We start from the raw sequence: 12,251 nt of genomic DNA, 5'->3' as shown, positions 1-12,251 counted from the left end.
AGCGGCCTGAATGGATTAAGACAGACATCCGAATGTAGAGAAACACTCAAAAACTATTGTCTAGCACATAAAAAAAGAAAGAAGACGGGACTTATAAATTCTAAAGTCAACATCAGATAGGAGATGTTGAGGCCAGGGCACTGGATGAGGTTGCCCAAAGAGAGACTGTGAAGTTAGAAGAGAAGACTGAACTTTGAGGCACATCTACATTTAGGGAGTATGATGAATATAACAGACGTTAGTAAAGAAAGCCAAGAAGAACCTATCACACAAAGAAGGAGCACAAGCTGCAGGAATAGAGAGAGCTGAGCAAAAGGGGAATGACTCACAGTGTCTGATACTGCCCAGAGGACACACAAGAGGAGCACCAACAAAGATGCCATTGGATGTGGCTGTTGAGAGGTGATGAGTGACGCTGGGAACGCCATTTATAGAGAAGTGGGATTAGATGGCAGGAGGGTTAGAGCAAGAAGGGGGAATAAGCAAATATAGATTATACTTTGTGTAACTTTGGAACTAAAAAGAAGGTGAGTTATGTGTGGGAAAGCTTAGGAGAAAGGCAGAGTTTCTGGAAAGCTTAACTGTATATCTTGGCATGCCATCCTATATACTTTCTTTAGGGCAAAGGTTTTAGTTAAAAATAAGTTATGCTAAAACTCTAACTATAATTCTTGGTAAATTCTAAAATACATCATCAGTACTTTATAGGTGTGGCCAAGGAGAATTCCACAAGGGTGGGCATGTGACTCAAGAGGGACCAGACAGAATGAACCCAAGGACTGTGTCTGGAGTGATCCAGAAATTCTTCTGCTGGGTTTGGAAGCTGGCCGAATGTAAGCTGAGCACGGCCAATGGCCATCTTTTCCATTACATGGGTTGAGCCTGCCTGAGAAAGTGCCAACACTGAGGAAAACAGAGTGAGAAAGACAGACAGACAGAGTCAGAGATAAAAGCCTGGCCCCAGTGTGCCCCCCTTTTAGCTGTGCCTGTTCTATGTCTGTACTTTTCTGGTATGTAAGCCACTCAACCTCACTTTTTGTTAAAACTAATTTGTATTGGGTATTCTGCTATTGCAACTGAGAAAGTCCTAATATAGTACAACATCACCAAAAGCTAGGTACACACACTCTCCACAGGTAACTTCCACATTACAGAAATTAACATCTGTTAAAATCTGTGCAGCTGTGATTATGAGAACTTCTGAACAGAACTGAATTTAACATTTGTCTTTCCTTAGATTGTTGATGAGTTTCACTGTAGGAATAGGAATAATGTAACGAGATAAACATTAACTTTTGAGTCATCAGTGTACATAGTCTTCTTTGAGATATAGTTATGGAATGCATATGCATTAGATTACTAAGTTGTTGTTTTCCTCAAATGAAATCTTTAAAAAAAAATGGCGTTGCCAGTAACAAAAAGGTAATATCTTTGATCTTTTTTAAGGAAAAACTTTCCATCTCTATGATGCAACCTCAAGGTTCAAAAATCTAAAAAGACTCTTTCCCTACACACACTGCATGAGCTGGTCTTCCTTATTTGTTTTTGGATTAGTTCCCAAGTGACATCAGACACAGCTGCAAGACCCTTTTCTCTTTTGTGTGGCATCAGGCAGCATCAGTTTGTGAGTTGCAAATACCCACACTCTCTCCTGAAGATTAGCCTAAACTAAATTGCCCTGGGGACAAGAGATGAGGAATTCCTCCTCCACCTGCAGAATTAAAAAAAAAAAAAAAAAAAAAAATCTAACTTTCAAAAGGAGCAGGAAGCAGCTTGTCCACAATAAATCACCAGCAAGAAAGTGTTCTGAGGAGGAAAATGTTGATATTAATAGAGGCGGCATTTTTCTTTCAGCAGAAACGATCTTTCAGTGAATTTGGAACTGACAGCATTGAAGACCTAGTCAGCTGAGATTTTGAATGCCATAAATTTAGGGAGAAATGTTATTGTGTTTTATATACTTGAACATGCTTCTTCCTCTAATTGGGAGGTAGTTGCATTCAAATGTCCAAATCATCTACAGCACTTGTAAGCTCCACACACTGAAGACCACAGTTTTCTTTTTGTTTATATGTCAAGGAGTTTGACTAATCCATTTAATTATCAGTGGGAATAAAGCATCAGTGAGGATAAAACTATGGCATGACAAAGAGTGGTTGTTTGAACCCTGCATATAATTATACAGAAATTTTCTTAATGCATTATTATATATGAGAAAGAAAATGACAATGGCTGTGGATCAGAAGACTGATTCCTAGGCCCTGCTTTACTGTTACCAATTTGGAACCATGGACAAATTCATTAATCTCTCTGAATCTCAGTTTTCCCAGCTGTTAACAAGGGGTTATTGGGGAGTATTCTATTGAGACATTGGTTGATGTCTTAGTTACTATTGCTATGTAACAAATTATCCCAAATTGACCGGCCTAAATCAACAACCATTTTATTGTACAAACAGACCGTTTGGGTCAGATATTCAGGCAACGCTCAGGTGGGCAATTCTTTTGCTTTTCAAGGCAATTACTGAGGTCACTCAAAGGTGCTCAGCTGCCAGATGAGATAGTCTTGAAGACTCAAGACAACCTCACTCACATTTTTTGGTAGAGATGAGCTCAATCTGTAGACTGGAACAGCTGCACATGGCTTGTCCAGCATGGTAACTTCTCTGGCCTGGTGGTCTCAGGGTGGTCAAACTTCTTACATGGTAGCTGGCTTCTCCCAGAATGAGCTTAATAAGAGAACCACGTAGTTCCAACTAGCCATGGAAATGACACACCCTCATCTTCACTGCAACCTAATTATCACAAGGCTGCCCAGATTTAAGAGCAAAGGATATAGATCCTACCTTTTGATGAGAGCAAGGTCAAAGAATATGGCAGCTATATTTTAAAACCACCACACCTACTTATACAGTCCCAAATATTATTTTTCATAATATTTTTCATAATATTCATAATATTCATTATTATTCATTATTCTTCTCCAACATTATTTTCATTATTCTTCTCCATTCCCATATTTTAAAAATTCATTCATCACATATATTAGTCCCTACTCTGGGTCAGACATATTGGGTAGCCTACAGTAAAACTGAAGAGCAAAACAGAAAGGTGATTTCTGCCCTTATGGAGCTTACAGTCCAATGAGGGGCACACACATTAATAGAATGCAGCTAAGTACATAATTACAAACTCTGCTACGTGCTGCAAAGGTAAGATACAAGGATCTCTGTGGTTCCACAACAGAGAGACTGGTACAGTCAAGGTGCTGGAAGGCTCCCCTGAGGAAAGAATGTTCACTTTGAGATCTAAAGAATGTGTTGGAGTTGGCTATGTGACGGGTATAAATACCTCATCACACAAGACTTCCTCTTGTTGCCATGTTGCCCCTTAATCTTGGTCTCCTAACTCAGAAGATCCTTTCTTTCTACCCTACTTGACTGCTTCTTAGCAGTAGTTTATTTCAGAAGTTACATGTTTGAAATTGAATATGTACCCAAGGTCTTATTTGTTCTTGTCCCCAGAACCTCTCCTGGCTCCCTACTATTAGCTGGATAGAATTAGTAGATTTAATATGGCATTGGAGGCCCTCCACGTGCTGGCTCCAACCTAACTTCCTGGCCTCATCTCCCCCTGCTGTTTTTGTATCCTGTGCTCCAGCCATACCAGCCTACTTGCTATTCCCAGAGCATGCATTAATTTTCATGCCTCTGTGCTTTTGTTCTCACTGGTCTCTTTCTGAGGTGAACGTCCCCCCTTGTCTCCACCATTAAACTACTATTCATCTTGCCATGTCTTGCTCTAGGGCCATCTCCATTATGAAGACTTTCCTAACCTCTGGGCATAGTTACTCTATCCTCTAAGTGTTCTCTATAGCTCTTTACTAATACTTCTTTTCCATTCTGCTTTATTAGCTCTTTTCTGACTCCATTAAATTTTAAGATCCTTAAAGACAGGAACTATTAAGAAATCATGCCTCTGCCCTTGAAAAAGCCTATCACAGTACTTTCCCCAAGGCAAGCATTCAATAATTGCAGAATGAATGAACGAATCTGCGTCATTTTGATCAGGTTATAGGGATACAATGTGCAGGGACTTTTGCTACCTTTTTGTACATTCAGCATTTAGCATAGTAGATGGTACCCAATATTGATATTTCACTGTAAATAAACTTAGAGCTTCCATATGTACATATTTTAAAAACCACTGAATCTATTAAAATGTTTTGCACACAAACCTGAATACATCTTTAAGCACTTAACACTAAATTATAAATTCTTTGAGATAGGAGTTGTGTCTTCTCTATATCTGTGTATTTTATACTCTAAGATATTGTTTTATATACAAATCACTGATATGAAATATGAGTTTATAAACCATTTCTTAAGTTCACAAGTTATTCAGATAGTTTTCATGTTTATTATATACACATCACTCTGCTAAGCAATGTGCGAATATGGGTGTATATATACATAGATATTAGAACTCTGGGTAAACACAGTTTGCCATGGATTTGGATATGCTATGAAGGAAGTAATCTATCCTGAAAAGTTATAACCACTTCTAGTAAGTCTTTGCTATAATAACTCAATAATCCTTAACTAGGTCTCAATCTTGTCCTTCAGTATTGCCATTATACACATGTTGCCGCTGTACTTGCTCACATATTGTTTTTCATTGTATTTGAAGAGGATGAAAATGATAACTATCTGTGTGGAGTTATGAAGCCAAAAAGCTGGAAGTAGAATTGATGGTCATAAAGTGACAGATGATTAGAGCTAGAAGGGGCTAGAAGACTAGTGGGTCCAGCTCCTTTATTCTATGGGAGAAGCAACTGAGGTTCAAGTTCACACTCTTGCCTTTGTATCCCACGATGCTCAACTTTGGGGAGTCAGGAGTTAAAAAAGGGGACTTCACAGATTAAAGGAAGCAAAAAGTTTACTGACTGCTTTTTCTCGATGGTCTCATCCAAACAGCACTGTTCCAGAACACACCTGTTGGATCCCAGTCAGAGCTTAGGAAGCACACACTTATTTATACCACAAATGACCTCATCCATCCATCCTGGAAGCCATAGTGCTCACCCCCACGGCTTCTCAGCAGTTGCTAAGATGTCCCCTGATTTCATCGACCTCTGTGTGTCTCGGAGCCTTGACCTTTAAGCCTCCCTGGTGCCAGAATGTCTGCGGCTGTAGGATCAAAGACCCTCAAGGGAAAAATCCACTCTAACCGAGATGGAGATGGGATGAGTTATTAGGAAAACCAGCTATATACCCCTGAACCCTTGTTCATCTGGAAAATGCCTGAACTGTAACCCATATATAAACATCAAGCCCTAAGACCTAAACACAACACAAGCCAGAGACAGAGTCTCCTGCCTGCCAGGCCAGAGCCACATTCCACCTGCCTCCAAAGAACTTGATGTGCCCAGCACATAGTAAATGCTTAATAAATATCTAAAATAAATGAGTGAATGAATGAGGTGGCATGTAATGAAAGAAATGAATTTGGCAAAATTATGAGCAAAAGATCAAGTGAGAAGTTAAAATTTTTTAAATAGGGGGTCAGATATTTAAGTGTAAGTCCTGAAATTAAATCTAAATTTTGTTTCCAGTTGACTGACAATCAAGGCAAAATGGCAATGCAGTGGGCTTCACCTAGTTCTTATCGTGGAAAAGAATAAGTCACTCCAGAGCATTAAGTTTTCCTCACTTCCCTATCTCTTGGGAAAAATGTCGTGTGAGAAATCTTTCTACTACACCGAAGTGTCATTTATGTCTTGAGGAAATGTGAAAATCCTTCTTTGGTTTGCAGCCAAAGTGATTTTTTTGGCAACAGTCTGGTAATTCTCCTCCCACGTGGTGGTCGTCCAAAGTCTCTGCTTAAAGAGAGTAACTCCAGGGCTTCCCTGGTGGCGCAGTGGTTGAGAGTCCACCTGCCGATGCGGGGGACGCGGGTTCGTGCCCCGGTCCGGGAAGATCCCGCATGCCGCGGAGCGGCTGGGCCCGTGAGCCATGGCCGCTGAGCCTGCGCGTCGGCAGCCTGTGCTCCGCAACGGGAGAGGCCACAGCAGGGAGAGGCCCGCGTACCGCAAAAGAAAATAATAATAATAAATAAATAAAAATAGAAAAAAAAAAAAAGAGAGAGTAACTCCGTTTTGGTTACCATCCCCTGGCTGCCTGTAACTGCTGGTTCTTCACAATCGTCAGCCAGGACCTCCTGTTTGAAGCTGAACCTCAGAGCATTCTTAAAATACTTTCTAAGCCCTCTCTGCTTGCAGATGCCCTTCTTACACTAGTCTTGTGGACCTGGACGCTAGGGTATTTTCACAGTACTATACTTAGTATGGCTTATAATCCTTGACCATGTTATCTCAGGCGCCCCCTTAAGAATCCCTTAACAAATAAAGTAACCTGAGCAGAATAAAATCCTCGTTGATTGATTGATCTGAGACTTGCAGTGCACTCAGCCCAGTTTTGCTTTACAGCTCTCTGCTCCCTCCCACTCAGTCTGTCCATTCCACTTAGATATTTTCTCCTGTGTACAGCCAAGCTCCATATTTTGCCTCGTGTTGTTCACTATCTCCATAATAGCGTCCACCTCGCTATCTGCAGTCATAATTCACCTTTGAGCTTATCCTCTTTATGATATTTGCCAAACAAAGCATGTGAGGGTTTGCAACTTTAAATTCATTTTTAGCCCCAGCACATATTTCTTTCAGTCCCAGAATTTAGGGGCTAAATGGACCCAACAATTAATTTTGCCTCCTTGGTCTTATAGATGAGAAAACTTAGGAGACCCCAAAAGATGAAATGATTTTCTTTTCAGTCCTTGGCCTGGTAAGTATTGAACCCATGAAAACTTCTTTGTGGTGTTTATTTTCTGTATCCTCTCTGTTTTGTGGACTAGGAGATTTCATTTTCCAATTCTTTGCACCTTGTCCTCTGGCCAGTACCCTGCATATTCTTAATCGATAATAAATTCATGAACTAAGTGAAATGATATCATCATCATTTATTTATATTTTACTTCAACCTGAAAAGAACTAATGCATTAATAAATAAATTAGGGTCACATTAAAGTAAAAATAAAATATGTAAAATCTTTGTCATTTGGTTATTTCAAGGCAGAACTGATAACAGGTGAGTTTTTTCACTGTTCTACATCAGTCTCATCATTATAGCATATTAATTACAAGCACCTTTTTTCACTTATCAATTCTGACAACACTTTGTACTAAAAATATCTGTTTTAATACCATGAATTTAAAAAGCCATCATTATTAGGTAAACAACCTATCGGATGGGTAAATTCCCTTTCTGAGGGTGCCAAATGGGCAATGAGGGTCTTGTTTAGGATAAGTAGATTTAGAGAAAAGAAAAACAATTCAGCCTGTGCATAAACTTCTACAAATAGGAGATGTGAGACGTGTTCAGAACAAAGAAGGGGTCATCCTTAAAAAACACAGGAAGCTTTGATCTTTTTCCCTGCCTAGAGCAAGGTGAAAGGGTAGAGTCTTAAACAAGTCTGATCTGTGTATTTAAGTTAAATGACAGTTTCAACATGTATGGGCAAGCAAGCAGAAGGGTTACTCAAATGGCAAAAAGTACCGGCTCTAGACCTGGTGACTATACAAACACACCAAATGTAAAATAAATTCCTTTTTATTCCCCATAGGTTTAACTATAGGAAAGAGTGAGTCCTCAAAAGGGAGTGATGAGATAGTATAAGACTGCAAATTTGGCAGAGCAATAAAACCCCAGTAATTTCAGACATTTTACATTATTGCCCATGATTGAAAGTTCTTTCCTTTTTTTAGGCTTGGTATGCTTCCTAGGCTTGTGACCACTGCTACTTTTGACAGACCTTGGAAACAGTGACTCATTTATGAAGACCCACACATTTGAGAGAACACCCACAGGATAATGAAAGAAAGGTGTGACAACTATGCTTCTTTTGACTCATCCTGGGGAAATGTATAAGCCCTTCAGATATTTGCACATTTTTCCAGAGATAACATATTTGTCACTACAAGTTCCATCCAGTTACTATGTAATGATTTATAGATGTAAATGCTGTGTAAACTGTGTCTCAGAGCATCTCTGACATCTACCCACTCAACTGCTGTAGAGAGCTTCAATCTGTTTGGCAAACCTAGCATAGTACCTAGAAACATTGCTTCTAATGTAGAAATCCATCCTGGTTCTAGGACTTTTCGTTTCTGAGATGATAAGTGTTTGATTTTTTGGGAGTAGAAACTTGTCACTCCTGACCACTCTCCTCCACTGACATACAAGTGAGTTAGTATAAATTCTGTTTTGAAATGGACAAAAGAAGCATCAGGAAGCTGTTTTTTTCTGCCATATCTGCAGTCTTTGCTTGGTAGATTCCACTGCCTCCCAGGAGGATCCAGAAGGAAGATAAAGAGAAGAAAAATGACAGAAGATGATAAGGCTGGAGCCCTCCCTTCGCTGTTTACGAGCACACCTGTGGTTTCCAGAAGGGGCATGGTAACGATAAGTCGAGGGAATAGACACTTGTTCCCAGGCAGTACTCACCAGCTACTCAGCCACTGGATCCCGTGTCCAAGGCAGAAACCCAGTTATTGAACCAAGTCACAAGGCCACACATGGACAAGCAAGGGCGATTTGATGTGGCGTCCCAGGGGGTTGGCCCCAGCTCTTAAATAATTCTTGCCTCAGTCGTGTCTCTAAATTGGTCTGAAGGACTGGAGCAGGTCTGTCTGCATGTGGAGTCCAGAGCAGGTTCTACCATCTGGGGAAGAGTAGGGCCACTATAGTTATGCGATTTGCGCACGAGAGCACCTGGCCAGGCTGAAACCTAGCCCAGAGCTCGTACTCGCCAAGCTAGGTGCCTCACACCCCCTGTGTTGGCATATTGGAAGCACCTGTTCATAAATCCCCAAAGGACTCCCTATTGCTGAGGTGACCCAGCCAGGAGGCAGATTTGGCCCAGAACTCACAGTTAGGCAGGTCCTCGAATTCACACTTCTAGAGATACGCCCCAAGATGTTATGCCTACAGTTACAGAGACACCCAGGACTGAAAGGAGAAGACTGGTTCATCATTCACCTTCAAACTGTGTCCCATTGCAAGACCATCTGTCACTGGCTGTGAGACGTCTGTGTGAATCCGAAAAAGGCAGATCTAGTCCTGAACCAGCAACCATGGTTTAATAATCGGAGAGTGAGCTAGCTTTGAATCCCACTCTGCCTTTGGCCAACCTGCACAATCACCCCTGGTGGCTCTGCCTATATGTCAGTTTTAAAAATAATCTGGAAGTCACTCTGCAAGTGGCAAAATTTTATATATATACATATATATATATATATTTTGTCTAAAGTACTAAATGCTCTAATAACTAAAAAATTCCACAAGTTTTGTAACAATGTTTTAGCACATCTTTATCTTAAATATATCAGGACTGGGTCTCTTTCACTCCCTCTCACTGACCCCTGGGAAGCTCCAGCCAAGGAACAGGAGGGAGGGTGGCAGGAGCTGGAACGAGGCAGGCCTGACACCTTCCATGGCAAACACTGCAGCTAACTAAGGCAGCTTGTCAGCTCTAATCAGTTTTCCTGCAGGAAATGTCATTGCTTCATTGCATTGCAAGAAAATGATGTCATAGCGTGGGGTCCTGATCCATTTCCTGACTTTTAACCTGAGTCTTGTAACCTTTTTCAGCTGCACCGTACCCAGAAAAAATGAAACACATTGAATGTAAAGGCCAGTGTGTCTCATTAAGGCCTCCGAGGTTCCAGGATGGGGGTAACTTCTGCATATATATTAATGATCAAAGCACAGTTTTGTTTGGGGGTCACGTCCTGGATATGGCACGGGCCCAGGACCCAGGAAAGTAAATAGTCTTCAGGATGTGTCTGTAATTTCTTGGCAGAAACCTTTCCTATATTGTGTTTAATTAGTGGGGACAATGTTAAATTTAATTAGGAAGGCTTGCTTAGTTTTTGCTTTGTGGTGGTGGTCTTTGCTGTTAAGCTCTGTGTGAAAATGAGTAATGGTCCCCGAACTGATATTTAAAATTTTACACTGCATTTGTGTCTCCATGTCTTAGGACTGGTTACAACCCCAGACTAAATGACATTATTAAGCTATTTCCTGGAATGTCAAGGGTTGAAATTGCCCTGTCAAGAACGACTCTGTTCTTTCAGGGTTTCAGAGAGCAAGGGCTCGGATTGCATTCTTGCTCTGTTATTATAAGTTTTTCCCTGGCAGGAAACCGCTGGATCTCAGAAAATTTGCATATATCCAACGAGAGTGATCCTCTGTATAGAGGTTTTCAAGATTCCATGACAACACTGTGGAAGAATCTCATATGGGGAAAGGGGATTTTTTTTTGCTTTCCCTAAGCCCCATTTTAAATAGTTTCCTTCCCACAAGCTGATGTGTCCACATTCAAAGAATTATAAGTAACCCAGCCTATTTTGCCGCCTTGGCGTCTGTCATTAGCCCAGTAATATCAACAGCCCCACAAAACTGAGAACAGGCTGTATAAAGTAAAAGTGCCTTATTCCTTCCAGTCGGTAAATCGGACTTTCTGGGCGTGTGATGGTGAGTATTAACCATTTAGTTTCCCCAGCCAAGGGCGTAGCAAAATGTCTGCCCGTGTCTTTGTACATGCGAGACCAAGACGTAACCACACATATTCCTTGATATCTGATTAACAATTTATACAAGGGATTCCAGTTAACCTAAAGCACTTGGTATTGGTCTACTTCTCTTATGTATCCGTTTGGGATCCTCAGAATTGTGCACATTTTGCTGAGAGCCTCTTGCAAAAGCAACTATTGGAATTCACTGGTTCAACAGTTAGTGCTGTAGTGGCTGAAACTCCAACCATTGATAAAATGCCCAAGAGTCACCTTAAATCCTTTTGGAACAGAATAAGATATAAATAAGAAAGCAAAATGTAAGTAAATAAGTAACCATGGTGCCCAATTCTACCTGGGAATGCTCAATTAATATTAAAATTAATTCAGACAGTATACTGATAAACTTGAAGTCCCTACCTGTGTAATCACCAGGCCCAGGAATACATACCTTATTGCTGTATTAAGTGACAGATAAACACGTGTTGATTGAAGAGCTGAGCGCTGGGAGGCACCTAAAGGGCTTCCATACACCAGCAATTGAGCTGTGTGTCCTTGAACATGTCACTTCGCCTCTCTGAATGTTATACTTTCCATTTGTAAAATGAAGGTATTAAATACTATTATGTCTAAGCTGTCATGTCTAAAATTTTCTGTACTTCTCCATTTTTCAAAAGAAAGGGCTTTATATAGACTCATATCAAAGGCATCCAATAAATGTGTTGAATGAGCCAATATCACTAGACAGTAACTTTGAGCGCTAAGGGTGTGTTAGACTTTCTGCTGTGTGCTTGACCCATATAGTATCAGTGAATTCTCTCAGCAAGTCTGGGAATTAGCTATGCCCATCAGCTCCATTTGATCAGAGAGGAAACGGAGGCTATTGCCTAAAATGACAGAGGGCCAGGTTCTGAATCCAGGAATTTTTCATTCCAAAATTGCACCCACTTTCTGCTACACTACACCAGTGAGTCTGAATCCAGGTATTTTTCATTCCAAAGTTGCACCCACTTTGTGCTACACTACACCAGTGTGTCTCAAACTTTAGTGTGCTACACAATACCAGTGCGTCTCAAACTTTAGCCCTCACCTGGAGGAGGGCTTCCGAAAGCAGATTGGTGGGCCCAACCCCAGAGTGTCGAGTTCTTACAAGTTCCCAGATGATGCTGATGCTTCTGACCTTGGAACCACATTTGAGAACCACTGTACTGTGCTCTCAGGGACTACAGATGCAGGACCAAGACACAGTGGTTATAAGAAGCAGGTCTCTAGCCAAGACGAGAAAGACATTTTACATTTAGAACCACTCAGCAGCTGACTGGAGTTGCCACTTAGGAATGGCTGAGCTGTCAGGGGCATGTGAATCTTGGGACATTTGATGAAAAATTAGTCTAAAGTGCCTCTAATAAGGTCTCTTCCAATTAATTAAGTAGTTTGTCTTAAGTGCCAAAGACAAGCTATAGAGAGGTCAGGAGGGAGGACCACAGTCCCCCTGCAGGAGAGCCTTCTCATTATCCCCACAATTCAAAGTTTTAATTGTGTTTTGAAGATTTAGAGTCACTTTGGTAATGGCAATGAAGAAAGGGTGTGAAAGCGTTTGCTTAATTTGGGTAATATGAAGTTAC

The 12,251-nt window shown here is 40.9% G+C and overlaps 1 long non-coding RNA gene across 1 annotated transcript in view; it reads left to right on the top strand.

The window, feature by feature from the left end:
* LOC125964393 (uncharacterized) overlaps positions 1-12,251 on the top strand; it is a 602,357-nt gene that overhangs the window by 337,013 nt on the left and 253,093 nt on the right. The window lies entirely within an intron of this gene.

The sequence above is a fragment of the Orcinus orca genome, chromosome 5 (assembly GCF_937001465.1).
Source record: "Orcinus orca chromosome 5, mOrcOrc1.1, whole genome shotgun sequence".
In the NCBI taxonomy this organism is placed as follows: Eukaryota; Metazoa; Chordata; class Mammalia; order Artiodactyla; family Delphinidae; genus Orcinus; species Orcinus orca.
This window is presented reverse-complemented; position numbering and strand designations above follow the sequence as displayed.